At 47.9% G+C, this 24,335-nt stretch overlaps 42 non-coding genes across 42 annotated transcripts; 21 read left to right on the top strand and 21 right to left on the bottom strand.

Moving 5' to 3' along the window:
- Positions 1 to 334: 334 nt before the first annotated feature.
- LOC132137055 (U4 spliceosomal RNA) lies at positions 335 to 475 on the top strand. Its single transcript, XR_009431694.1, has one exon. It is a non-coding gene; the product is annotated as a U4 spliceosomal RNA (small nuclear RNA).
- A 174-nt stretch (positions 476 to 649) lies between these two features.
- On the bottom strand, positions 650 to 731 carry trnas-gcu (transfer RNA serine (anticodon GCU)). The gene has a single exon. It is a non-coding gene; the product is annotated as a tRNA-Ser (tRNA).
- A 751-nt stretch (positions 732 to 1,482) lies between these two features.
- Positions 1,483 to 1,623, top strand: LOC132137057 (U4 spliceosomal RNA). Its single transcript, XR_009431696.1, has one exon. It is a non-coding gene; the product is annotated as a U4 spliceosomal RNA (small nuclear RNA).
- A 174-nt stretch (positions 1,624 to 1,797) lies between these two features.
- trnas-gcu (transfer RNA serine (anticodon GCU)) lies at positions 1,798 to 1,879 on the bottom strand. The gene has a single exon. It is a non-coding gene; the product is annotated as a tRNA-Ser (tRNA).
- Positions 1,880 to 2,630: 751 nt separating this feature from the next.
- Positions 2,631 to 2,771, top strand: LOC132137015 (U4 spliceosomal RNA). The gene has a single exon (XR_009431655.1). It is a non-coding gene; the product is annotated as a U4 spliceosomal RNA (small nuclear RNA).
- A 171-nt stretch (positions 2,772 to 2,942) lies between these two features.
- On the bottom strand, positions 2,943 to 3,024 carry trnas-gcu (transfer RNA serine (anticodon GCU)). The gene has a single exon. It is a non-coding gene; the product is annotated as a tRNA-Ser (tRNA).
- Positions 3,025 to 3,789: 765 nt separating this feature from the next.
- Positions 3,790 to 3,930, top strand: LOC132137058 (U4 spliceosomal RNA). Its single transcript, XR_009431697.1, has one exon. It is a non-coding gene; the product is annotated as a U4 spliceosomal RNA (small nuclear RNA).
- A 174-nt stretch (positions 3,931 to 4,104) lies between these two features.
- On the bottom strand, positions 4,105 to 4,186 carry trnas-gcu (transfer RNA serine (anticodon GCU)). The gene has a single exon. It is a non-coding gene; the product is annotated as a tRNA-Ser (tRNA).
- Positions 4,187 to 4,937: 751 nt separating this feature from the next.
- Positions 4,938 to 5,078, top strand: LOC132137059 (U4 spliceosomal RNA). The gene has a single exon (XR_009431698.1). It is a non-coding gene; the product is annotated as a U4 spliceosomal RNA (small nuclear RNA).
- Positions 5,079 to 5,252: 174 nt separating this feature from the next.
- Positions 5,253 to 5,334, bottom strand: trnas-gcu (transfer RNA serine (anticodon GCU)). The gene has a single exon. It is a non-coding gene; the product is annotated as a tRNA-Ser (tRNA).
- A 751-nt stretch (positions 5,335 to 6,085) lies between these two features.
- LOC132137060 (U4 spliceosomal RNA) lies at positions 6,086 to 6,226 on the top strand. The gene has a single exon (XR_009431699.1). It is a non-coding gene; the product is annotated as a U4 spliceosomal RNA (small nuclear RNA).
- Positions 6,227 to 6,400: 174 nt separating this feature from the next.
- On the bottom strand, positions 6,401 to 6,482 carry trnas-gcu (transfer RNA serine (anticodon GCU)). Its single transcript has one exon. It is a non-coding gene; the product is annotated as a tRNA-Ser (tRNA).
- Positions 6,483 to 7,233: 751 nt separating this feature from the next.
- On the top strand, positions 7,234 to 7,374 carry LOC132137061 (U4 spliceosomal RNA). The gene has a single exon (XR_009431700.1). It is a non-coding gene; the product is annotated as a U4 spliceosomal RNA (small nuclear RNA).
- A 438-nt stretch (positions 7,375 to 7,812) lies between these two features.
- trnas-gcu (transfer RNA serine (anticodon GCU)) lies at positions 7,813 to 7,894 on the bottom strand. The gene has a single exon. It is a non-coding gene; the product is annotated as a tRNA-Ser (tRNA).
- A 751-nt stretch (positions 7,895 to 8,645) lies between these two features.
- On the top strand, positions 8,646 to 8,786 carry LOC132137152 (U4 spliceosomal RNA). The gene has a single exon (XR_009431789.1). It is a non-coding gene; the product is annotated as a U4 spliceosomal RNA (small nuclear RNA).
- Positions 8,787 to 8,960: 174 nt separating this feature from the next.
- On the bottom strand, positions 8,961 to 9,042 carry trnas-gcu (transfer RNA serine (anticodon GCU)). The gene has a single exon. It is a non-coding gene; the product is annotated as a tRNA-Ser (tRNA).
- Positions 9,043 to 9,792: 750 nt separating this feature from the next.
- LOC132137196 (U4 spliceosomal RNA) lies at positions 9,793 to 9,932 on the top strand. The gene has a single exon (XR_009431833.1). It is a non-coding gene; the product is annotated as a U4 spliceosomal RNA (small nuclear RNA).
- A 174-nt stretch (positions 9,933 to 10,106) lies between these two features.
- trnas-gcu (transfer RNA serine (anticodon GCU)) lies at positions 10,107 to 10,188 on the bottom strand. Its single transcript has one exon. It is a non-coding gene; the product is annotated as a tRNA-Ser (tRNA).
- Positions 10,189 to 10,938: 750 nt separating this feature from the next.
- On the top strand, positions 10,939 to 11,078 carry LOC132137197 (U4 spliceosomal RNA). Its single transcript, XR_009431834.1, has one exon. It is a non-coding gene; the product is annotated as a U4 spliceosomal RNA (small nuclear RNA).
- A 438-nt stretch (positions 11,079 to 11,516) lies between these two features.
- trnas-gcu (transfer RNA serine (anticodon GCU)) lies at positions 11,517 to 11,598 on the bottom strand. Its single transcript has one exon. It is a non-coding gene; the product is annotated as a tRNA-Ser (tRNA).
- Positions 11,599 to 12,349: 751 nt separating this feature from the next.
- Positions 12,350 to 12,490, top strand: LOC132137153 (U4 spliceosomal RNA). Its single transcript, XR_009431790.1, has one exon. It is a non-coding gene; the product is annotated as a U4 spliceosomal RNA (small nuclear RNA).
- A 174-nt stretch (positions 12,491 to 12,664) lies between these two features.
- Positions 12,665 to 12,746, bottom strand: trnas-gcu (transfer RNA serine (anticodon GCU)). Its single transcript has one exon. It is a non-coding gene; the product is annotated as a tRNA-Ser (tRNA).
- A 750-nt stretch (positions 12,747 to 13,496) lies between these two features.
- Positions 13,497 to 13,636, top strand: LOC132137198 (U4 spliceosomal RNA). Its single transcript, XR_009431835.1, has one exon. It is a non-coding gene; the product is annotated as a U4 spliceosomal RNA (small nuclear RNA).
- A 174-nt stretch (positions 13,637 to 13,810) lies between these two features.
- trnas-gcu (transfer RNA serine (anticodon GCU)) lies at positions 13,811 to 13,892 on the bottom strand. Its single transcript has one exon. It is a non-coding gene; the product is annotated as a tRNA-Ser (tRNA).
- Positions 13,893 to 14,642: 750 nt separating this feature from the next.
- On the top strand, positions 14,643 to 14,782 carry LOC132137199 (U4 spliceosomal RNA). Its single transcript, XR_009431836.1, has one exon. It is a non-coding gene; the product is annotated as a U4 spliceosomal RNA (small nuclear RNA).
- A 174-nt stretch (positions 14,783 to 14,956) lies between these two features.
- On the bottom strand, positions 14,957 to 15,038 carry trnas-gcu (transfer RNA serine (anticodon GCU)). Its single transcript has one exon. It is a non-coding gene; the product is annotated as a tRNA-Ser (tRNA).
- A 751-nt stretch (positions 15,039 to 15,789) lies between these two features.
- LOC132137200 (U4 spliceosomal RNA) lies at positions 15,790 to 15,929 on the top strand. Its single transcript, XR_009431837.1, has one exon. It is a non-coding gene; the product is annotated as a U4 spliceosomal RNA (small nuclear RNA).
- A 174-nt stretch (positions 15,930 to 16,103) lies between these two features.
- On the bottom strand, positions 16,104 to 16,185 carry trnas-gcu (transfer RNA serine (anticodon GCU)). The gene has a single exon. It is a non-coding gene; the product is annotated as a tRNA-Ser (tRNA).
- Positions 16,186 to 16,936: 751 nt separating this feature from the next.
- On the top strand, positions 16,937 to 17,077 carry LOC132137092 (U4 spliceosomal RNA). The gene has a single exon (XR_009431730.1). It is a non-coding gene; the product is annotated as a U4 spliceosomal RNA (small nuclear RNA).
- A 174-nt stretch (positions 17,078 to 17,251) lies between these two features.
- On the bottom strand, positions 17,252 to 17,333 carry trnas-gcu (transfer RNA serine (anticodon GCU)). The gene has a single exon. It is a non-coding gene; the product is annotated as a tRNA-Ser (tRNA).
- Positions 17,334 to 18,083: 750 nt separating this feature from the next.
- On the top strand, positions 18,084 to 18,223 carry LOC132137202 (U4 spliceosomal RNA). The gene has a single exon (XR_009431838.1). It is a non-coding gene; the product is annotated as a U4 spliceosomal RNA (small nuclear RNA).
- Positions 18,224 to 18,397: 174 nt separating this feature from the next.
- trnas-gcu (transfer RNA serine (anticodon GCU)) lies at positions 18,398 to 18,479 on the bottom strand. The gene has a single exon. It is a non-coding gene; the product is annotated as a tRNA-Ser (tRNA).
- Positions 18,480 to 19,228: 749 nt separating this feature from the next.
- LOC132137169 (U4 spliceosomal RNA) lies at positions 19,229 to 19,369 on the top strand. Its single transcript, XR_009431806.1, has one exon. It is a non-coding gene; the product is annotated as a U4 spliceosomal RNA (small nuclear RNA).
- Positions 19,370 to 19,543: 174 nt separating this feature from the next.
- trnas-gcu (transfer RNA serine (anticodon GCU)) lies at positions 19,544 to 19,625 on the bottom strand. The gene has a single exon. It is a non-coding gene; the product is annotated as a tRNA-Ser (tRNA).
- A 750-nt stretch (positions 19,626 to 20,375) lies between these two features.
- LOC132137087 (U4 spliceosomal RNA) lies at positions 20,376 to 20,516 on the top strand. Its single transcript, XR_009431725.1, has one exon. It is a non-coding gene; the product is annotated as a U4 spliceosomal RNA (small nuclear RNA).
- A 174-nt stretch (positions 20,517 to 20,690) lies between these two features.
- Positions 20,691 to 20,772, bottom strand: trnas-gcu (transfer RNA serine (anticodon GCU)). Its single transcript has one exon. It is a non-coding gene; the product is annotated as a tRNA-Ser (tRNA).
- A 750-nt stretch (positions 20,773 to 21,522) lies between these two features.
- On the top strand, positions 21,523 to 21,663 carry LOC132137088 (U4 spliceosomal RNA). Its single transcript, XR_009431726.1, has one exon. It is a non-coding gene; the product is annotated as a U4 spliceosomal RNA (small nuclear RNA).
- Positions 21,664 to 21,837: 174 nt separating this feature from the next.
- Positions 21,838 to 21,919, bottom strand: trnas-gcu (transfer RNA serine (anticodon GCU)). The gene has a single exon. It is a non-coding gene; the product is annotated as a tRNA-Ser (tRNA).
- Positions 21,920 to 22,669: 750 nt separating this feature from the next.
- On the top strand, positions 22,670 to 22,810 carry LOC132137079 (U4 spliceosomal RNA). The gene has a single exon (XR_009431718.1). It is a non-coding gene; the product is annotated as a U4 spliceosomal RNA (small nuclear RNA).
- Positions 22,811 to 22,984: 174 nt separating this feature from the next.
- Positions 22,985 to 23,066, bottom strand: trnas-gcu (transfer RNA serine (anticodon GCU)). The gene has a single exon. It is a non-coding gene; the product is annotated as a tRNA-Ser (tRNA).
- A 750-nt stretch (positions 23,067 to 23,816) lies between these two features.
- LOC132137191 (U4 spliceosomal RNA) lies at positions 23,817 to 23,957 on the top strand. The gene has a single exon (XR_009431828.1). It is a non-coding gene; the product is annotated as a U4 spliceosomal RNA (small nuclear RNA).
- Positions 23,958 to 24,119: 162 nt separating this feature from the next.
- Positions 24,120 to 24,201, bottom strand: trnas-gcu (transfer RNA serine (anticodon GCU)). Its single transcript has one exon. It is a non-coding gene; the product is annotated as a tRNA-Ser (tRNA).
- Positions 24,202 to 24,335: the final 134 nt, after the last annotated feature.

A 24,335-nucleotide genomic window follows, 5' to 3' on the forward strand; every position in this document is an offset into this window, starting at 1 on the left:
ACCTCCCTCAGAACTTGTTTGCAGTGTCTTTGCACTCGTCACTGTATCCTACCCAACCCCCCAGGGGCCTCGTCAAACAGAATCTATCCTGACCCAGACCACGAGCTTTACGACTCCACCTCTTTGTTGCCAAGATACCCATAACTCTCTTCCCCCAGTGGTTCGAAAAAAGACACACACTCTCCTTTTAAAGTAAAGAGAGAGCAGCGAATAAGGCTTCTCGTACATACTGCCTACTGGTTTTCGTAGACACACCACGCAGTTTGGAGCTATTTACCAGCCTGTCATTCCACGTCCACATGGCTCCAGGTGAAAGGTCGCGACCCTTGCCACCATTCTTTCGCAGAGGCAATATTGTAGCCTATGAGGCTCATCCGAGGCGCGATCATTGCTGGTTGAAAACTTTACCCAATACCCCGCCAGGATGACTTGAAATAGAGTCAGCCTTGGCAATTTTTGCCTTCTTCTTTTGAAGCTTATCGTGTTGTTGAAGAATAGGTCTCGTGTCCTTAATGCATTGCGTGCTTCCATTATTTAACACACCTGATTCGGATCATCGACCGTTATGAATCGCACTGCATGAGGTGAACGTGTCACATAAGGAAAGTGCACCAAATGTGCAGAGCATATGAACAATCACAGGAAGGAACGACGAGGATGGGATTCGAACCCACGCGTGCAGAGCACAATGGATTAGCCGTCCATCGCCTTAACCACTCGGCCACCTCGTCACTCGTGTGAGGGCCCGACTGACCTCTGGGCTGTGGTGGTTTTCCTGAAGAACCTTGTAGCACTGTGATGTTGGAGCTCACCCTTGGCACCAAAGTATAGTCCATTTTTGTACATGTACGCTGAGATATGCGTACAGTTGAACACATAGAATTTCAAAGCATATTCCATTTGTTTGCGCATTCGAATGCAGGAGGTTAAACACGTGCGCTCTCGAAAGTTTAAACTTTGTCCAGCACCTGTTGCATTTTTCATCGTTTATGACTGATGTTCTTTGTACTCTTAAAAGCTGAGCTTGCTCCTATCTCATGACCCCCCACCGACAAGCGCTTGTCATTGTGGCCCTCTGTCGTTCTGGTCTCCGTTGCCGTTTTGAGAGAACACCTGAGTCTAGCAAAAGGTAGCACATTTGACACAGGACCTCCCTCAGAACTTGTTTGCAGTGCCTTTGCACTCGTCACTGTATCCTACCCAACCCCCCAGGGGCCTCGTCAAACAGAATCTATCCTGACCCAGACCACGAGCTTTACGACTCCACCCCTTTGTTGCCAAGATACCCATAACTCTCTTCCCCCAGTGGTTCGAAAAAAGACACACACTCTCCTTTTAAAGTAAAGAGAGAGCAGCGAATAAGGCTTCTCGTACATACTGCCTACTGGTTTTCGTAGACACACCACGCAGTTTTGAGCTATTTACCAGCCTGTCGTTCCACGTCCACATGGCTCCAGGTGAAAGGTCGCGACCCTTGCCACCATTCTTTCGCAGAGGCAATATTGTAGCCTATGAGGCTCATCCGAGGCGCGATCATTGCTGGTTGAAAACTTTACCCAATACCCCGCCAGGATGACTTGAAATAGAGTCAGCCTTGGCAATTTTTGCCTTCTTCTTTTGAAGCTTATCGTGTTGTTGAAGAATAGGTCTCGTGTCCTTAATGCATTGTGTGCTTCCATTATTTAACACACCTGATTCGGATCATCGACCATTATGAATCGCACTGCATGAGGTGAACGTGTCACATAAGGAAAGTGCACCAAATGTGCAGAGCATATGAACAATCACAGGAAGGAACAACGAGGATGGGATTCGAACCCACGCGTGCAGAGCACAATGGATTAGCAGTCCATCACCTTAACCACTCGGCCACCTCATAACTCGTGTGAGGGCCCGACTGACCTCTGGGCTGCGGTGGTTTTCCTGAAGAGTCTTTTAGCACTGTGATGTTGAAGCTCACCCTTGGCACCAAAGTATAGTTCATTTTTGTACATGTACGCTGAGATATGCGTACAGTTGAACACGTAGAATTTCAAAGCATATTCCATTTGTTTGCGCATTCGAATGCAGGAGGTTAAACACGTGCGCTCTCGAAAGTTTAAACTTTCTCCAGCACCTGTTGCATTTTTCATCGTTTATGACTGATGTTCTTTGTACTCTTAAAAGCTGAGCTTGCTCCTATCTCATGACCCCCCTCAGACAAGCGCTTGTCATTGTGGCCCTCTGTCGTTCTGGTCTCCGTTGCCGTTTTGAGAGAACACCTGAGTCTAGCAAAAGGTAGCACATTTGACACAGGACCTCCCTCAGAACTTGTTTGCAGTGTCTTTGCACTCGTCACTGTATCCTACCCAACCCCCCAGGGGCCTCGTCAAACAGAATCTATCCTGACCCAGACCACGAGCTTTACGACTCCACCCCTTTGTTGCCAAGATACCCATAACTCTCTTCCCCCAGGGGTTCGGAAAAAGCAACACACACTCCTCTTTAAGTAAAGAGAGAGCAGCGAATAAGGCTTCTCGTACATACTGCCTACTGGTTTTCGTAGACACCCAACGCAGTTTGGAGCTATTTACCACCCTGTCGTTCCACGTCCACATGGCTCCAGGTGAAAGGTCGCGACCCTTGCCACCATTCTTTCGCAGAGGCAATATTGTAGCCTATGAGGCTCATCTGAGGCGCGATCATTGCTGGTTGAAAACTTTACCCAATACCCCGCCAGGATGACTTGAAATAGAGTCATCCTTGGCAATTTTTGCCAGCTTCTTTTGAAGCTTATCGTGTTGTTGAAGAATAGGTCTCGTGTCCTTAATGCATTGCGTGCTTCCATTATTTAACACACCTGATTCGGATCATCGACCGTTTTGAATCGCACTGCATGAGGTGAACGTGTCACATAAGGAAAGTGCACAAAATGTGCACAGATGAACAATCACAGCAAGGACCGACGAGGATGGGATTCAAACCCACGCGTGCAGAGCACAATGGATTAGCAGTCCATCGCCTTAACCACTCGGCCACCTCGTCACTCGTGTGAGTGCCTGACTGACCTCTGGGCTGCGGTGGTTTTCCTGAAGAACCTTTTAGCACTGTGACGTTGAAGCTCACCCTTGACACCAAAGTATAGTTCATTTTTGTACATGTACGCTGAGATATGCGTACAGTTGAACACGTAGAATTTCAAAGCATATTCCATTTGTTTGCGCATTCGAATGCAGGAGGTTAAACACGTGCGCTCTCGAAAGTTTAAAGGCAAAAGCGAAAGGCTTTGTCCAGCACCTGTTGCATTTTTCATCGTTTATGACTGATGTTCTTTGTACTCTTAAAAGCTGAGCTTGCTCCTATCTCATGACCCCCCTCAGACAAGCGCTTGTCATTGTGGCCCTCTGTCGTTCTGGTCTCCGTTGCCGTTTTGAGAGAACACCTGAGTCTAGCAAAAGGTAGCACATTTGACACAGGACCTCCCTCAGAACTTGTTTGCAGTGTCTTTGCACTCGTCACTGTATCCTACCCAACCCCCCAGGGGCCTCGTCAAACAGAATCTATCCTGACCCAGACCACGAGCTTTACGACTCCACCCCTTTGTTGCCAAGATACCCATAACTCTCTTCCCCCAGGGGTTCGGGAAAGCAACACACACTCCTCTTTAAGTAAAGAGAGAGCAGCGAATAAGGCTTCTCGTACATACTGCCTACTGGTTTTCGTAGACACACCACGCAGTTTGGAGCTATTTACCAGCCTGTCGTTCCACGTCCACATGGCTCCAGGTGAAAGGTCGCGACCCTTGCCACCATTCTTTCGCAGAGGCAATATTGTAGCCTATGAGGCTCATCCGAGGCGCGATCATTGCTGGTTGAAAACTTTACCCAATACCCCGCCAGGATGACTTGAAATAGAGTCAGCCTTGGCAATTTTTGCCTTCTTCTTTTGAAGCTTATCGTGTTGTTGAAGAATAGGTCTCGTGTCCTTAATGCATTGCGTGCTTCCATTATTTAACACACCTGATTCGGATCATCGACCGTTATGAATCGCACTGCATGAGGTGAACGTGTCACATAAGGAAAGTGCACCAAATGTGCAGAGCATATGAACAATCACAGGAAGGAACGACGAGGATGGGATTCGAACCCACACGTGCAGAGCACAATGGATTAGCCGTCCATCGCCTTAACCACTCGGCCACCTCGTCACTCGTGTGAGGGCCCGACTGACCTCTGGGCTGTGGTGGTTTTCCTGAAGAACCTTGTAGCACTGTGATGTTGGAGCTCACCCTTGGCACCAAAGTATAGTCCATTTTTGTACATGTACGCTGAGATATGCGTACAGTTGAACACGTAGAATTTCAAAGCATATTCCATTTGTTTGCGCATTCGAATGCAGGAGGTTAAACACGTGCGCTCTCGAAAGTTTAAACTTTGTCCAGCACCTGTTGCATTTTTCATCGTTTATGACTGATGTTCTTTGTACTCTTAAAAGCTGAGCTTGCTCCTATCTCATGACCCCCCACCGACAAGCGCTTGTCATTGTGGCCCTCTGTCGTTCTGGTCTCCGTTGCCGTTTTGAGAGAACACCTGAGTCTAGCAAAAGGTAGCACATTTGACACAGGACCTCCCTCAGAACTTGTTTGCAGTGCCTTTGCACTCGTCACTGTATCCTACCCAACCCCCCAGGGGCCTCGTCAAACAGAATCTATCCTGACCCAGACCACGAGCTTTACGACTCCACCCCTTTGTTGCCAAGATACCCATAACTCTCTTCCCCCAGTGGTTCGAAAAAAGACACACACTCTCCTTTTAAAGTAAAGAGAGAGCAGCGAATAAGGCTTCTCGTACATACTGCCTACTGGTTTTCGTAGACACACCACGCAGTTTGGAGCTATTTACCAGCCTGTCGTTCCACGTCCACATGGCTCCAGGTGAAAGGTCGCGACCCTTGCCACCATTCTTTCGCAGAGGCAATATTGTAGCCTATGAGGCTCATCCGAGGCGCGATCATTGCTGGTTGAAAACTTTACCCAATACCCCGCCAGGATGACTTGAAATAGAGTCAGCCTTGGCAATTTTTGCCTTCTTCTTTTGAAGCTTATCGTGTTGTTGAAGAATAGGTCTCGTGTCCTTAATGCATTGTGTGCTTCCATTATTTAACACACCTGATTCGGATCATCGACCATTATGAATCGCACTGCATGAGGTGAACGTGTCACATAAGGAAAGTGCACCAAATGTGCAGAGCATATGAACAATCACAGGAAGGAACAACGAGGATGGGATTCGAACCCACGCGTGCAGAGCACAATGGATTAGCAGTCCATCACCTTAACCACTCGGCCACCTCATCACTCGTGTGAGGGCCCGACTGACCTCTGGGCTGCGGTGGTTTTCCTGAAGAGTCTTTTAGCACTGTGATGTTGAAGCTCACCCTTGGCACCAAAGTATAGTTCATTTTTGTACATGTACGCTGAGATATGCGTACAGTTGAACACGTAGAATTTCAAAGCATATTCCATTTGTTTGCGCATTCGAATGCAGGAGGTTAAACACGTGCGCTCTCGAAAGTTTAAACTTTCTCCAGCACCTGTTGCATTTTTCATCGTTTATGACTGATGTTCTTTGTACTCTTAAAAGCTGAGCTTGCTCCTATCTCATGACCCCCCTCAGACAAGCGCTTGTCATTGTGGCCCTCTGTCGTTCTGGTCTCCGTTGCCGTTTTGAGAGAACACCTGAGTCTAGCAAAAGGTAGCACATTTGACACAGGACCTCCCTCAGAACTTGTTTGCAGTGTCTTTGCACTCGTCACTGTATCCTACCCAACCCCCCAGGGGCCTCGTCAAACAGAATCTATCCTGACCCAGACCACGAGCTTTACGACTCCACCCCTTTGTTGCCAAGATACCCATAACTCTCTTCCCCCAGTGGTTCGAAAAAAGACACACACTCTCCTTTTAAAGTAAAGAGAGAGCAGCGAATAAGGCTTCTCGTACATACTGCCTACTGGTTTTCGTAGACACACCAATCAGTTTGGAGCTATTTACCAGCCTGTCATTCCAAGTCCACATGGCTCCAGGTGAAAGGTCGCGACCCTTGCCACCATTCTTTCGCAGAGGCAATATTGTAGCCTATGAGGCTCATCCGAGGCGCGATCATTGCTGGTTGAAAACTTTACCCAATACCCCGCCAGGATGACTTGAAATAGAGTCAGCCTTGGCAATTTTTGCCTTCTTCTTTTGAAGCTTATCGTGTTGTTGAAGAATAGGTCTCGTGTCCTTAATGCATTGTGTGCTTCCATTATTTAACACACCTGATTCGGATCATCGACCATTATGAATCGCACTGCATGAGGTGAACGTGTCACATAAGGAAAGTGCACCAAATGTGCAGAGCATATGAACAATCACAGGAAGGAACAACGAGGATGGGATTCGAACCCACGCGTGCAGAGCACAATGGATTAGCAGTCCATCACCTTAACCACTCGGCCACCTCATCACTCGTGTGAGGGCCCGACTGACCTCTGGGCTGCGGTGGTTTTCCTGAAGAGTCTTTTAGCACTGTGATGTTGAAGCTCACCCTTGGCACCAAAGTATAGTTCATTTTTGTACATGTACGCTGAGATATGCGTACAGTTGAACACGTAGAATTTCAAAGCATATTCCATTTGTTTGCGCATTCGAATGCAGGAGGTTAAACACGTGCGCTCTCGAAAGTTTAAACTTTCTCCAGCACCTGTTGCATTTTTCATCGTTTATGACTGATGTTCTTTGTACTCTTAAAAGCTGAGCTTGCTCCTATCTCATGACCCCCCTCAGACAAGCGCTTGTCATTGTGGCCCTCTGTCGTTCTGGTCTCCGTTGCCGTTTTGAGAGAACACCTGAGTCTAGCAAAAGGTAGCACATTTGACACAGGACCTCCCTCAGAACTTGTTTGCAGTGTCTTTGCACTCGTCACTGTATCCTACCCAACCCCCCAGGGGCCTCGTCAAACAGAATCTATCCTGACCCAGACCACGAGCTTTACGACTCCACCCCTTTGTTGCCAAGATACCCATAACTCTCTTCCCCCAGTGGTTCGAAAAAAGACACACACTCTCCTTTTAAAGTAAAGAGAGAGCAGCGAATAAGGCTTCTCGTACATACTGCCTACTGGTTTTCGTAGACACACCAATCAGTTTGGAGCTATTTACCAGCCTGTCATTCCAAGTCCACATGGCTCCAGGTGAAAGGTCGCGACCCTTGCCACCATTCTTTCGCAGAGGCAATATTGTAGCCTATGAGGCTCATCCGAGGCGCGATCATTGCTGGTTGAAAACTTTACCCAATACCCCGCCAGGATGACTTGAAATAGAGTCAGCCTTGGCAATTTTTGCCTTCTTCTTTTGAAGCTTATCGTGTTGTTGAAGAATAATTCCATTATTTAACACACCTGATTCGGATCATCGACCGTTATGAATCGCACTGCATGAGGTGAAGAATAGGTCTCGTGTCTTTAATGCATTGCGTGCTTCCATTATTTAACACACCTGATTCGGATCATCGACCGTTATGAATCGCACTGCATGAGGTGAAGAATAGGTCTCGTGTCCTTAATGCATTGCGTGCTTCCATTATTTAACACACCTGATTCGGATCATCGACCGTTATGAATCGCACTGCATGAGGTGAAGAATAGGTCTCGTGTCCTTAATGCATTGCGTGCTTCCATTATTTAACACACCTGATTCGGATCATCGACCGTTATGAATCGCACTGCATGAGGTGAACGTGTCACATAAGGAAAGTGCACCAAATGTGCAGAGCATATGAACAATCACAGGAAGGAACGACGAGGATGGGATTCGAACCCACGCGTGCAGAGCACAATGGATTAGCAGTCCATCGCCTTAACCACTCGGCCACCTCGTCACTCGTGTGAGGGCCCGACTGACCTCTGGGCTGTGGTGGTTTTCCTGAAGAACCTTTTAGCACTGTGATGTTGGAGCTCACCCTTGGCACCAAAGTATAGTTCATTTTTGTACATGTACGCTGAGATATGCGTACAGTTGAACACGTAGAATTTCAAAGCATATTCCATTTGTTTGCGCATTCGAATGCAGGAGGTTAAACACGTGCGCTCTCGAAAGTTTAAACTTTCTCCAGCACCTGTTGCATTTTTCATCGTTTATGACTGATGTTCTTTGTACTCTTAAAAGCTGAGCTTGCTCCTATCTCATGACCCCCCTCAGACAAGCGCTTGTCATTGTGGCCCTCTGTCGTTCTGGTCTCCGTTGCCGTTTTGAGAGAACACCTGAGTCTAGCAAAAGGTAGCACATTTGACACAGGACCTCCCTCAGAACTTGTTTGCAGTGTCTTTGCACTCGTCACTGTATCCTACCCAACCCCCCAGGGGCCTCGTCAAACAGAATCTATCCTGACCCAGACCACGAGCTTTACGACTCCACCCCTTTGTTGCCAAGATACCCATAACTCTCTTCCCCCAGTGGTTCGAAAAAAGACACACACTCTCCTTTTAAAGTAAAGAAAGAGCAGCGAATAAGGCTTCTCGTACATACTGCCTACTGGTTTTCGTAGACACACCACGCAGTTTGGAGCTATTTACCAGCCTGTCGTTCCACGTCCACATGGCTCCAGGTGAAAGGTCGCGACCCTTGCCACCATTCTTTCGCAGAGGCAATATTGTAGCCTATGAGGCTCATCCGAGGCGCGATCATTGCTGGTTGAAAACTTTACCCAATACCCCGCCAGGATGACTTGAAATAGAGTCAGCCGTGGCAATTTTCGCCTTCTTCTTTTGAAGCTTATCGTGTTGTTGAAGAATAGGTCTCGTGTCCTTAATGCATTGCGTGCTTCCATTATTTAACACACCTGATTCGGATCATCGACCGTTATGAATCGCACTGCATGAGGTGAACGTGTCACATAAGGAAAGTGCACCAAATGTGCAGAGCATATGAACAATCACAGGAAGGAACGACGAGGATGGGATTCGAACCCACGCGTGCAGAGCACAATGGATTAGCAGTCCATCGCCTTAACCACTCGGCCACCTCGTCACTCGTGTGAGGGCCCGACTGACCTCTGGGCTGTGGTGGTTTTCCTGAAGAACCTTTTAGCACTGTGATGTTGGAGCTCACCCTTGGCACCAAAGTATAGTTCATTTTTGTACATGTACGCTGAGATATGCGTACAGTTGAACACGTAGAATTTCAAAGCATATTCCATTTGTTTGCGCATTCGAATGCAGGAGGTTAAACACGTGCGCTCTCGAAAGTTTAAACTTTGTCCAGCACCTGTTGCATTTTTCATCGTTTATGACTGATGTTCTTTGTACTCTTAAAAGCTGAGCTTGCTCCTATCTCATGACCCCCCTCAGACAAGCGCTTGTCATTGTGGCCCTCTGTCGTTCTGGTCTCCGTTGCCATTTTGAGAGAACACCTGAGTCTAGCAAAAGGTAGCACATTTGACACAGGACCTCCCTCAGAACTTGTTTGCAGTGTCTTTGCACTCGTCACTGTATCCTACCCAACCCCCCAGGGGCCTCGTCAAACAGAATCTATCCTGACCCAGACCACGAGCTTTACGACTCCACCCCTTTGTTGCCAAGATACCCATAACTCTCTTCCCCCAGGGGTTCGGGAAAGCAACACACACTCCTCTTTAAGTAAAGAGAGAGCAGCGAATAAGGCTTCTCGTACATACTGCCTACTGGTTTTCGTAGACACACCACGCAGTTTGGAGCTATTTACCACCCTGTCGTTCCACATCCACATGGCTCCAGGTGAAAGGTCGCGACCCTTGCCACCATTCTTTCGCAGAGGCAATATTGTAGCCTATGAGGCTCATCCGAGGCGCGATCATTCTGGTTGAAAACTTTACCCAATACCCCGCCAGGATGACTTGAAATAGAGTCAGCCTTGGCATATTTTGCCAGCTTCTTTTGAAGCTTATCGTGTTGTTGAAGAATAGGTCTTGTGTCCTTAATGCATTGCGTGCTTCCATTATTTAACACACCTGATTCGGATCATCGACCGTTTTGAATCGCACTGCATGAGGTTAAAGTGTCACATAAGGAAAGGGCACCAAATGTGCAAAGCAGATGAACAATCACAGCAAGGACCGACGAGGATGGGATTCGAACCCACGCGTGCAGAGCACAAAGGATTAGCAGTCCATCGCCTTAACCACTCGGCCACCTCGTCACTCGTGTGAGGGCCCGACTGACCTCTGGCCTGTGGTGGTTTTCCTGAAGAACCTTTTAGCACTGTCATGTTGAAGCTCACCCTTGGCACCAAAGTATAGTTCATTTTTGTACATGTACGCTGAGATATGCGTACAGTTGAACACGTAGAATTTCAAAGCATATTCCATTTGTTTGCGCATTCGAATGCAGGAGGTTAAACACGTGCGCTCTCGAAAGTTTGAACTTTGCCCAGCACCTGCTGCATTTTTCATCGTTTATGACTGATGTTCTTTGTACTCTTAAAAGCTGAGCTTGCTCCTATCTCATGACCCCCCTCAGACAAGCGCTTGTCATTGTGGCCCTCTGTCGTTCTGGTCTCCGTTGCCGTTTTGAGAGAACACCTGAGTCTAGCAAAAGGTAGCACATTTGACACAGGACCTCCCTCAGAACTTGTTTGCAGTGTCTTTGCACTCGTCACTGTATCCTACCCAACCCCCCAGGGGCCTCGTCAAACAGAATCTATCCTGACCCAGACCACGAGCTTTACGACTCCACCCCTTTGTTGCCAAGATACCCATAACTCTCTTCCCCCAGGGGTTCGGGAAAGCAACACACACTCCTCTTTAAGTAAAGAGAGAGCAGCGAATAAGGCTTCTCGTACATACTGCCTACTGGTTTTCGTAGACACACCACGCAGTTTGGAGCTATTTACCACCCTGTCGTTCCACATCCACATGGCTCCAGGTGAAAGGTCGCGACCCTTGCCACCATTCTTTCGCAGAGGCAATATTGTAGCCTATGAGGCTCATCCGAGGCGCGATCATTCTGGTTGAAAACTTTACCCAATACCCCGCCAGGATGACTTGAAATAGAGTCAGCCTTGGCATATTTTGCCAGCTTCTTTTGAAGCTTATCGTGTTGTTGAAGAATAATTCCATTATTTAACACACCTGATTCGGATCATCGACCGTTATGAATCGCACTGCATGAGGTGAAGAATAGGTCTCGTGTCTTTAATGCATTGCGTGCTTCCATTATTTAACACACCTGATTCGGATCATCGACCGTTATGAATCGCACTGCATGAGGTGAAGAATAGGTCTCGTGTCCTTAATGCATTGCGTGCTTCCATTATTTAACACACCTGATTCGGATCATCGACCGTTATGAATCGCACTGCATGAGGTGAAGAATAGGTCTCGTGTCCTTAATGCATTGCGTGCTTCCATTATTTAACACACCTGATTCGGATCATCGACCGTTATGAATCGCACTGCATGAGGTGAACGTGTCACATAAGGAAAGTGCACCAAATGTGCAGAGCATATGAACAATCACAGGAAGGAACGACGAGGATGGGATTCGAACCCACGCGTGCAGAGCACAATGGATTAGCAGTCCATCGCCTTAACCACTCGGCCACCTCGTCACTCGTGTGAGGGCCCGACTGACCTCTGGGCTGTGGTGGTTTTCCTGAAGAACCTTTTAGCACTGTGATGTTGGAGCTCACCCTTGGCACCAAAGTATAGTTCATTTTTGTACATGTACGCTGAGATATGCGTACAGTTGAACACGTAGAATTTCAAAGCATATTCCATTTGTTTGCGCATTCGAATGCAGGAGGTTAAACACGTGCGCTCTCGAAAGTTTAAACTTTCTCCAGCACCTGTTGCATTTTTCATCGTTTATGACTGATGTTCTTTGTACTCTTAAAAGCTGAGCTTGCTCCTATCTCATGACCCCCCTCAGACAAGCGCTTGTCATTGTGGCCCTCTGTCGTTCTGGTCTCCGTTGCCGTTTTGAGAGAACACCTGAGTCTAGCAAAAGGTAGCACATTTGACACAGGACCTCCCTCAGAACTTGTTTGCAGTGTCTTTGCACTCGTCACTGTATCCTACCCAACCCCCCAGGGGCCTCGTCAAACAGAATCTATCCTGACCCAGACCACGAGCTTTACGACTCCACCCCTTTGTTGCCAAGATACCCATAACTCTCTTCCCCCAGTGGTTCGAAAAAAGACACACACTCTCCTTTTAAAGTAAAGAAAGAGCAGCGAATAAGGCTTCTCGTACATACTGCCTACTGGTTTTCGTAGACACACCACGCAGTTTGGAGCTATTTACCAGCCTGTCGTTCCACGTCCACATGGCTCCAGGTGAAAGGTCGCGACCCTTGCCACCATTCTTTCGCAGAGGCAATATTGTAGCCTATGAGGCTCATCCGAGGCGCGATCATTGCTGGTTGAAAACTTTACCCAATACCCCGCCAGGATGACTTGAAATAGAGTCAGCCGTGGCAATTTTCGCCTTCTTCTTTTGAAGCTTATCGTGTTGTTGAAGAATAGGTCTCGTGTCCTTAATGCATTGCGTGCTTCCATTATTTAACACACCTGATTCGGATCATCGACCGTTATGAATCGCACTGCATGAGGTGAACGTGTCACATAAGGAAAGTGCACCAAATGTGCAGAGCATATGAACAATCACAGGAAGGAACGACGAGGATGGGATTCGAACCCACGCGTGCAGAGCACAATGGATTAGCAGTCCATCGCCTTAACCACTCGGCCACCTCGTCACTCGTGTGAGGGCCCGACTGACCTCTGGGCTGTGGTGGTTTTCCTGAAGAACCTTTTAGCACTGTGATGTTGGAGCTCACCCTTGGCACCAAAGTATAGTTCATTTTTGTACATGTACGCTGAGATATGCGTACAGTTGAACACGTAGAATTTCAAAGCATATTCCATTTGTTTGCGCATTCGAATGCAGGAGGTTAAACACGTGCGCTCTCGAAAGTTTAAACTTTGTCCAGCACCTGTTGCATTTTTCATCGTTTATGACTGATGTTCTTTGTACTCTTAAAAGCTGAGCTTGCTCCTATCTCATGACCCCCCTCAGACAAGCGCTTGTCATTGTGGCCCTCTGTCGTTCTGGTCTCCGTTGCCATTTTGAGAGAACACCTGAGTCTAGCAAAAGGTAGCACATTTGACACAGGACCTCCCTCAGAACTTGTTTGCAGTGTCTTTGCACTCGTCACTGTATCCTACCCAACCCCCCAGGGGCCTCGTCAAACAGAATCTATCCTGACCCAGACCACGAGCTTTACGACTCCACCCCTTTGTTGCCAAGATACCCATAACTCTCTTCCCCCAGGGGTTCGGGAAAGCAACACACACTCCTCTTTAAGTAAAGAGAGAGCAGCGAATAAGGCTTCTCGTACATACTGCCTACTGGTTTTCGTAGACACACCACGCAGTTTGGAGCTATTTACCACCCTGTCGTTCCACATCCACATGGCTCCAGGTGAAAGGTCGCGACCCTTGCCACCATTCTTTCGCAGAGGCAATATTGTAGCCTATGAGGCTCATCCGAGGCGCGATCATTCTGGTTGAAAACTTTACCCAATACCCCGCCAGGATGACTTGAAATAGAGTCAGCCTTGGCATATTTTGCCAGCTTCTTTTGAAGCTTATCGTGTTGTTGAAGAATAGGTCTTGTGTCCTTAATGCATTGCGTGCTTCCATTATTTAACACACCTGATTCGGATCATCGACCGTTTTGAATCGCACTGCATGAGGTTAAAGTGTCACATAAGGAAAGGGCACCAAATGTGCAAAGCAGATGAACAATCACAGCAAGGACCGACGAGGATGGGATTCGAACCCACGCGTGCAGAGCACAAAGGATTAGCAGTCCATCGCCTTAACCACTCGGCCACCTCGTCACTCGTGTGAGGGCCCGACTGACCTCTGGCCTGTGGTGGTTTTCCTGAAGAACCTTTTAGCACTGTCATGTTGAAGCTCACCCTTGGCACCAAAGTATAGTTCATTTTTGTACATGTACGCTGAGATATGCGTACAGTTGAACACGTAGAATTTCAAAGCATATTCCATTTGTTTGCGCATTCGAATGCAGGAGGTTAAACACGTGCGCTCTCGAAAGTTTGAACTTTGCCCAGCACCTGCTGCATTTTTCATCGTTTATGACTGATGTTCTTTGTACTCTTAAAAGCTGAGCTTGCTCCTATCTCATGACCCCCCTCAGACAAGCGCTTGTCATTGTGGCCCTCTGTCGTTCTGGTCTCCGTTGCCGTTTTGAGAGAACACCTGAGTCTAGCAAAAGGTAGCACATTTGACACAGGACCTCCCTCAGAACTTGTTTGCAGTGTCTTTGCACTCGTCACTGTATCCTACCCAACCCCCCAGGGGCCTCGTCAAACAGAATCTATCCTGACCCAGACCACGAGCTTTACGACTCCACCCCTTTGTTGCCAAGATACCCATAACTCTCTTCCCCCAGGGGTTCGGGAAAGCAACACACACTCCTCTTTAAGTAAAGAGAGAGCAGCGAATAAGGCTTCTCGTACATACTGCCTACTGGTTTTCGTAGACACACCACGCAGTTTGGAGCTATTTACCACCCTGTCGTTCCACATCCACATGGCTCCAGGTGAAAGGTCGCGACCCTTGCCACCATTCTTTCGCAGAGGCAATATTGTAGCCTATGAGGCTCATCCGAGGCGCGATCATTCTGGTTGAAAACTTTACCCAATACCCCGCCAGGATGACTTGAAATAGAGTCAGCCTTGGCATATTTTGCCAGCTTCTTTTGAAGCTTATCGTGTTGTTGAAGAATAGGTCTTGTGTCCTTAATGCATTGCGTGCTTCCATTATTTAACACACCTGATTCGGATCATCGACCGTTTTGAATCGCACTGCATGAGGTTAAAGTGTCACATAAGGAAAGGGCACCAAATGTGCAAAGCAGATGAACAATCACAGCAAGGACCGACGAGGATGGGATTCGAACCCACGCGTGCAGAGCACAAAGGATTAGCAGTCCATCGCCTTAACCACTCGGCCACCTCGTCACTCGTGTGAGGGCCCGACTGACCTCTGGCCTGTGGTGGTTTTCCTGAAGAACCTTTTAGCACTGTGATGTTGAAGCTCACCCTTGGCACCAAAGTATAGTTCATTTTTGTACATGTACGCTGAGATATGCGTACAGTTGAACACGTAGAATTTCAAAGCATATTCCATTTGTTTGCGCATTCGAATGCAGGAGGTTAAACACGTGCGCTCTCGAAAGTTTGAACTTTGCCCAGCACCTGCTGCATTTTTCATCGTTTATGACTGATGTTCTTTGTACTCTTAAAAGCTGAGCTTGCTCCTATCTCATGACCCCCCTCAGACAAGCGCTTGTCATTGTGGCCCTCTGTCGTTCTGGTCTCCGTTGCCGTTTTGAGAGAACACCTGAGTCTAGCAAAAGGTAGCACATTTGACACAGGACCTCCCTCAGAACTTGTTTGCAGTGTCTTTGCACTCGTCACTGTATCCTACCCAACCCCCCAGGGGCCTCGTCAAACAGAATCTATCCTGACCCAGACCACAAGCTTTACGACTCCACCCCTTTGTTGCCAAGATACCCATAACTCTCTTCCCCCAGTGGTTCGAAAAAAGACACACACTCTCCTTTTAAAGTAAAGAGAGAGCAGCGAATAAGGCTTCTCGTACATACTGCCTACTGGTTTTCGTAGACACACCACGCAGTTTGGAGCTATTTACCACCCTGTCGTTCCACATCCACATGGCTCCAGGTGAAAGGTCGCGACCCTTGCCACCATTCTTTCGCAGAGGCAATATTGTAGCCTATGAGGCTCATCCGAGGCGCGATCATTCTGGTTGAAAACTTTACCCAATACCCCGCCAGGATGACTTGAAATAGAGTCAGCCTTGGCATATTTTGCCAGCTTCTTTTGAAGCTTATCGTGTTGTTGAAGAATAGGTCTTGTGTCCTTAATGCATTGCGTGCTTCCATTATTTAACACACCTGATTCGGATCATCGACCGTTTTGAATCGCACTGCATGAGGTTAAAGTGTCACATAAGGAAAGGGCACCAAATGTGCAAAGCAGATGAACAATCACAGCAAGGACCGACGAGGATGGGATTCGAACCCACGCGTGCAGAGCACAAAGGATTAGCAGTCCATCGCCTTAACCACTCGGCCACCTCGTCACTCGTGTGAGGGCCCGACTGACCTCTGGCCTGTGGTGGTTTTCCTGAAGAACCTTTTAGCACTGTGATGTTGAAGCTCACCCTTGGCACCAAAGTATAGTTCATTTTTGTACATGTACGCTGAGATATGCGTACAGTTGAACACGTAGAATTTCAAAGCATATTCCATTTGTTTGCGCATTCGAATGCAGGAGGTTAAACACGTGCGCTCTCGAAAGTTTGAACTTTGCCCAGCACCTGCTGCATTTTTCATCGTTTATGACTGATGTTCTTTGTACTCTTAAAAGCTGAGCTTGCTCCTATCTCATGACCCCCCTCAGACAAGCGCTTGTCATTGTGGCCCTCTGTCGTTCTGGTCTCCGTTGCCGTTTTGAGAGAACACCTGAGTCTAGCAAAAGGTAGCACATTTGACACAGGACCTCCCTCAGAACTTGTTTGCAGTGTCTTTGCACTCGTCACTGTATCCTACCCAACCCCCCAGGGGCCTCGTCAAACAGAATCTATCCTGACCCAGACCACAAGCTTTACGACTCCACCCCTTTGTTGCCAAGATACCCATAACTCTCTTCCCCCAGTGGTTCGAAAAAAGACACACACTCTCCTTTTAAAGTAAAGAGAGAGCAGCGAATAAGGCTTCTCGTACATACTGCCTACTAGTTTTCGTAGACACACCACGCAGTTTGGAGCTATTTACCAGCCTGTCGTTCCTCGTCCACATGGCTCCAGGTGAAAGGTCGCGACCCTTGCCACCATTCTTTCGCAGAGGCAATATTGTAGCCTATGAGGCTCATCCGAGGCGCGATCATTGCTGGTTGAAAACTTTACCCAAAACCCTGCCAGGATGACTTGAAATAGAGTCAGCCTTGGCAATTTTTGCCTTCTTCTTTTGAAGCTTATCGTGTTGTTGAAGAATAGGTCTTGTGTCCTTAATGCATTGCGTGCTTCCATTATTTAACACACCTGATTCGGATCATCGACCGTTTTGAATCGCACTGCATGAGGTTAAAGTGTCACATAAGGAAAGGGCACCAAATGTGCAAAGCAGATGAACAATCACAGCAAGGACCGACGAGGATGGGATTCGAACCCACGCGTGCAGAGCACAAAGGATTAGCAGTCCATCGCCTTAACCACTCGGCCACCTCGTCACTCGTGTGAGGGCCCGACTGACCTCTGGCCTGTGGTGGTTTTCCTGAAGAACCTTTTAGCACTGTGATGTTGAAGCTCACCCTTGGCACCAAAGTATAGTTCATTTTTGTACATGTACGCTGAGATATGCGTACAGTTGAACACGTAGAATTTCAAAGCATATTCCATTTGTTTGCGCATTCGAATGCAGGAGGTTAAACACGTGCGCTCTCGAAAGTTTGAACTTTGCCCAGCACCTGCTGCATTTTTCATCGTTTATGACTGATGTTCTTTGTACTCTTAAAAGCTGAGCTTGCTCCTATCTCATGACCCCCCTCAGACAAGCGCTTGTCATTGTGGCCCTCTGTCGTTCTGGTCTCCGTTGCCGTTTTGAGAGAACACCTGAGTCTAGCAAAAGGTAGCACATTTGACACAGGACCTCCCTCAGAACTTGTTTGCAGTGTCTTTGCACTCGTCACTGTATCCTACCCAACCCCCCAGGGGCCTCGTCAAACAGAATCTATCCTGACCCAGACCACGAGCTTTACGACTCCACCCCTTTGTTGCCAAGATACCCATAACTCTCTTCCCCCAGGGGTTCGGGAAAGCAACACACACTCCTCTTTAAGTAAAGAGAGAGCAGCGAATAAGGCTTCTCGTACATACTGCCTACTGGTTTTCGTAGACACACCACGCAGTTTGGAGCTATTTACCACCCTGTCGTTCCACATCCACATGGCTCCAGGTGAAAGGTCGCGACCCTTGCCACCATTCTTTCGCAGAGGCAATATTGTAGCCTATGAGGCTCATCCGAGGCGCGATCATTCTGGTTGAAAACTTTACCCAATACCCCGCCAGGATGACTTGAAATAGAGTCAGCCTTGGCATATTTTGCCAGCTTCTTTTGAAGCTTATCGTGTTGTTGAAGAATAGGTCTTGTGTCCTTAATGCATTGCGTGCTTCCATTATTTAACACACCTGATTCGGATCATCGACCGTTTTGAATCGCACTGCATGAGGTTAAAGTGTCACATAAGGAAAGGGCACCAAATGTGCAAAGCAGATGAACAATCACAGCAAGGACCGACGAGGATGGGATTCGAACCCACGCGTGCAGAGCACAAAGGATTAGCAGTCCATCGCCTTAACCACTCGGCCACCTCGTCACTCGTGTGAGGGCCCGACTGACCTCTGGCCTGTGGTGGTTTTCCTGAAGAACCTTTTAGCACTGTGATGTTGAAGCTCACCCTTGGCACCAAAGTATAGTTCATTTTTGTACATGTACGCTGAGATATGCGTACAGTTGAACACGTAGAATTTCAAAGCATATTCCATTTGTTTGCGCATTCGAATGCAGGAGGTTAAACACGTGCGCTCTCGAAAGTTTGAACTTTGCCCAGCACCTGATGCATTTTTCATCGTTTATGACTGATGTTCTTTGTACTCTTAAAAGCTGAGCTTGCTCCTATCTCATGACCCCCTCAGACAAGCGCTTGTCATTGTGGCCCTCTGTCGTTCTGGTCTCCGTTGCCGTTTTGAGAGAACACCTGAGTCTAGCAAAAGGTAGCACATTTGACACAGGACCTCCCTCAGAACTTGTTTGCAGTGTCTTTGCACTCGTCACTGTATCCTACCCAACCCCCCAGGGGCCTCGTCAAACAGAATCTATCCTGACCCATACCACGAGCTTTACGACTCCACCCCTTTGTTGCCAAGATACCCATAACTCTCTTCCCCCAGGGGTTCGGGAAAGCAACACACACTCCTCTTTAAGTAAAGAGAGAGCAGCGAATAAGGCTTCTCGTACATACTGCCTACTGGTTTTCGTAGACACACCACGCAGTTTGGAGCTATTTACCACCCTGTCGTTCCACGTCCACATGGCTCCAGGTGAAAGGTCGCGACCCTTGCCACCATTCTTTCGCAGAGGCAATATTGTAGCCTATGAGGCTCATCCGAGGCGCGATCATTGCTGGTTGAAAACTTTACCCAATACCCCGCCAGGATGACTTGAAATAGAGTCAGCCTTGGCATATTTTGCCAGCTTCTTTTGAAGCTTATCGTGTTGTTGAAGAATAGGTCTTTTGTCCTTAATGCATTGCGTGCTTCCATTATTTAACACACCTGATTCGGATCATCGACCGTTTTGAATCGCACTGCATGAGGTTAAAGTGTCACATAAGGAAAGTGCACCAAATGTGCAAAGCAGATGAACAATCACAGCAAGGACCGACGAGGATGGGATTCGAACCCACGTGTGCAGAGCACAAAGGATTAGCAGTCCATCGCCTTAACCACTCGGCCACCTCGTCACTCGTGTGAGGGCCCGACTGACCTCTGGCCTGTCGTGGTTTTCCTGAAGAACCTTTTAGCACTGTGATGTTGAAGCTCACCCTTGGCACCAAAGTATAGTTCATTTTTGTACATGTACGCTGAGATATGCGTACAGTTGAACACGTAGAATTTCAAAGCATATTCCATTTGTTTGCGCATTCGAATGCAGGAGGTTAAACACGTGCGCTCTCGAAAGTTTGAACTTTGCCCAGCACCTGCTGCATTTTTCATCGTTTATGACTGATGTTCTTTGTACTCTTAAAAGCTGAGCTTGCTCCTATCTCATGACCCCCCTCAGACAAGCGCTTGTCATTGTGGCCCTCTGTCGTTCTGGTCTCCGTTGCCGTTTTGAGAGAACACCTGAGTCTAGCAAAAGGTAGCACATTTGACACAGGACCTCCCTCAGAACTTGTTTGCAGTGTCTTTGCACTCGTCACTGTATCCTACCCAACCCCCCAGGGGCCTCGTCAAACAGAATCTATCCTGACCCAGACCACGAGCTTTACGACTCCACCCCTTTGTTGCCAAGATACCCATAACTCTCTTCCCCCAGGGGTTCGGGAAAGCAACACACACTCCTCTTTAAGTAAAGAGAGAGCAGCGAATAAGGCTTCTCGTACATACTGCCTACTGGTTTTCGTAGACACACCACGCAGTTTGGAGCTATTTACCACCCTGTCGTTCCACGTCCACATGGCTCCAGGTGAAAGGTCGCGACCCTTGCCACCATTCTTTCGCAGAGGCAATATTGTAGCCTATGAGGCTCATCCGAGGCGCGATCATTGCTGGTTGAAAACTTTACCCAATACCCCGCCAGGATGACTTGAAATAGAGTCAGCCTTGGCAATTCTTGCCATCTTCTTTTGAAGCTTATCGTGTTGTTGAAGAATAGGTCTCGTGTCCTTAATGCATTGCGTGCTTCCATTATTTAACACACCTTATTCGGATCATCGACCGTTTTGAATCGCACTGCATGAGGTGAAAGTGTCACATAAGGAAAGTGCACCAAATGTGCAGAGCATATGAACAATCACAGGAAGGAACGACGAGGATGGGATTCGAACCCACGCGTGCAGAGCACAATGGATTAGCAGTCCATCGCCTTAACCACTCGGCAACCTCGTCACTCGTGTGAGGGCCCGACTGACCTCTGGGCTGCGGTGGTTTTCCTGAAGAACCTTTTAGCACTGTGATGTTGAAGCTCACCCTTGGCACCAAAGTATAGTTCATTTTTGTACATGTACGCTGAGATATGCGTACAGTTGAACACGTAGAATTTCAAAGCATATTCCATTTGTTTGCGCATTCGAATGCAGGAGGTTAAACACGTGCGCTCTCGAAAGTTTAAACTTTGTCCAGCACCTGTTGCATTTTTCATCGTTTATGACTGATGTTCTTTGTACTCTTAAAAGCTGAGCTTGCTCCTATCTCATGACCCCCCTCAGACAAGCGCTTGTCATTGTGGCCCTCTGTCGTTCTGGTCTCCGTTGCCGTTTTGAGAGAACACCTGAGTCTAGCAAAAGGTAGCACATTTGACACAGGACCTCCCTCAGAACTTGTTTGCAGTGTCTTTGCACTCGTCACTGTATCCTACCCAACCCCCCAGGGGCCTCGTCAAACAGAATCTATCCTGACCCGGACCACGAGCTTTACGACTCCACCCCTTTGTTGCCAAGATACCCATAACTCTCTTCCCCCAGGGGTTCGGGAAAGCAACACACACTCCTCTTTAAGTAAAGAGAGAGCAGCGAATAAGGCTTCTCGTACATACTGCCTACTGGTTTTCGTAGACACACCACGCAGTTTGGAGCTATTTACCACCCTGTCGTTCCACGTCCACATGGCTCCAGGTGAAAGGTCGCGACCCTTGCCACCATTCTTTCGCAGAGGCAATATTGTAGCCTATGAGGCTCATCCGAGGCGCGATCATTGCTGGTTGAAAACTTTACCCAATACCCCGCCAGGATGACTTGAAATAGAGTCAGCCTTGGCAATTCTTGCCATCTTCTTTTGAAGCTTATCGTGTTGTTGAAGAATAGGTCTCGTGTCCTTAATGCATTGCGTGCTTCCATTATTTAACACACCTTATTCGGATCATCGACCGTTTTGAATCGCACTGCATGAGGTGAAAGTGTCACATAAGGAAAGTGCACCAAATGTGCAGAGCATATGAACAATCACAGGAAGGAACGACGAGGATGGGATTCGAACCCACGCGTGCAGAGCACAATGGATTAGCAGTCCATCGCCTTAACCACTCGGCAACCTCGTCACTCGTGTGAGGGCCCGACTGAACTCTGGGCTGCGGTGGTTTTCCTGAAGAACCTTTTAGCACTGTGATGTTGAAGCTCACCCTTGGCACCAAAGTATAGTTCATTTTTGTACATGTACGCTGAGATATGCGTACAGTTGAACACGTAGAATTTCAAAGCATATTCCATTTGTTTGCGCATTCGAATGCAGGAGGTTAAACACGTGCGCTCTCGAAAGTTTAAACTTTGTCCAGCACCTGTTGCATTTTTCATCGTTTATGACTGATGTTCTTTGTACTCTTAAAAGCTGAGCTTGCTCCTATCTCATGACCCCCCTCAGACAAGCGCTTGTCATTGTGGCCCTCTGTCGTTCTGGTCTCCGTTGCCATTTTGAGAGAACACCTGAGTCTAGCAAAAGGTAGCACATTTGACACAGGACCTCCCTCAGAACTTGTTTGCAGTGTCTTTGCACTCGTCACTGTATCCTACCCAACCCCCCAGGGGCCTCGTCAAACAGAATCTATCCTGACCCAGACCACGAGCTTTACGACTCCACCCCTTTGTTGCCAAGATACCCATAACTCTCTTCCCCCAGGGGTTCGGGAAAGCAACACACACTCCTCTTTAAGTAAAGAGAGAGCAGCGAATAAGGCTTCTCGTACATACTGCCTACTGGTTTTCGTAGACACACCACGCAGTTTGGAGCTATTTACCACCCTGTCGTTCCACGTCCACATGGCTCCACGTGAAAGGTCGCGACCCTTGCCACCATTCTATCGCAGAGGCAATATTGTAGCCTATGAGGCTCATCCGAGGCACGATCATTGCTGGTTGAAAACTTTACCCAATACCCCGCCAGGATGACTTGAAATAGAGTCAGTCTTGGCAATTTTTGCCAGCTTCTTTTGAAGCTTATCGTGTTGTTGAAGAATAGGTCTCGTGTCCTTAATGCATTGCGTGCTTCCATTATTTAACACACCTGATTCGGATCATCGACCGTTTTGAATCGCACTGCATGAGGTGAAAGTGTCACATAAGGAAAGTGCACCAAATGTGCAAAGCAGATGAACAATCACAGCAAGGACCGACGAGGATGGGATTCGAACCCACACGTGCAGAGCACAATGGATTAGCAGTCCATCGCCTTAACCACTCGGCCACCTCGTCACTCATGTGAGTGCCTAAATGACCTATGGGCTGTGGTGGTTTTCCTGAAGAAACTTTTAGCACTGTGACGTTGAAGCTTACCCTTGGCACCAAAGTATAGTTCATTTTTGTACATGTACGCTGAGATATGCGTACAGTTGAACACGTAGAATTTCAAAGCATATTCCATTTGTTTGCGCATTCGAATGCAGGAGGTTAAACACGTGCGCTCTCGAAAGTTTAAACTTTGTCCAGCACCTGCTGCATTTTTCATCGTTTATGACTGATGTTCTTTGTACTCTTAAAAGCTGAGCTTGCTCCTATCTCATGACCCCCCTCAGACAAGCGCTTGTCATTGTGGCCCTCTGTCGTTCTGGTCTCCGTTGCCATTTTGAGAGAACACCTGAGTCTAGCAAAAGGTAGCACATTTGACACAGGACCTCCCTCAGAACTTGTTTGCAGTGTCTTTGCACTCGTCACTGTATCCTACCCAACCCCCCAGGGGCCTCGTCAAACAGAATCTATCCTGACCCAGACCGCGAGCTTTACGACTCCACCCCTTTGTTGCCAAGATACCCATAACTCTCTTCCCCCAGGGGTTCGGGAAAGCAACACACACTCCTCTTTAAGTAAAGAGAGAGCAGCGAATAAGGCTTCTCGTACATACTGCCTACTGGTTTTCGTAGACACACCACGCAGTTTGGAGCTATTTACCACCCTGTCGTTCCACGTCCACATGGCTCCAGATGAAAGGTCGCGACCCTTGCCACCATTCTTTCGCAGAGGCAATATTGTAGCCTATGAGGCTCATCCGATGCGCGATCATTGCTGGTTGAAAACTTTACCCAATACCCCGCCAGGATGACTTGAAATAGAGTCAGCCTTGGCAATTTTTGCCAGCTCCTTGTGTTGTTGAAGAATAGGTCTCGTGTCCTTAATGCATTGCGTGCTTCCATTATTTAACACACCTGATTCAGATCATCGACCGTTTTGAATCGCACTGCATGAGGTGAACGTGTCACATAAGGAAAGTGCACAAAATGTGCAGAGCAGATGAACAATCACAGCAAGGACCGACGAGGATGGGATTCGAACCCACGCATGCAGAGCGCAATGGATTAGCAGTCCATCGCCTTAACCACTCGGCCACCTCATCACTCGTGTGATTGTCCGACTGACCTCATATACCACATAATGGTTCGAAGGGATTGTACTGTCAATTTGGATCCATTTTCTCCTTTAGAAAACTGTCCAACGGGACGAGTCGGCTTACCCCCCTTTTCCGTAGGG

Source organism: Carassius carassius, unplaced genomic scaffold, assembly GCF_963082965.1.
Source record: "Carassius carassius unplaced genomic scaffold, fCarCar2.1 SCAFFOLD_68, whole genome shotgun sequence".
NCBI classification, from domain to species: Eukaryota; Metazoa; Chordata; class Actinopteri; order Cypriniformes; family Cyprinidae; genus Carassius; species Carassius carassius.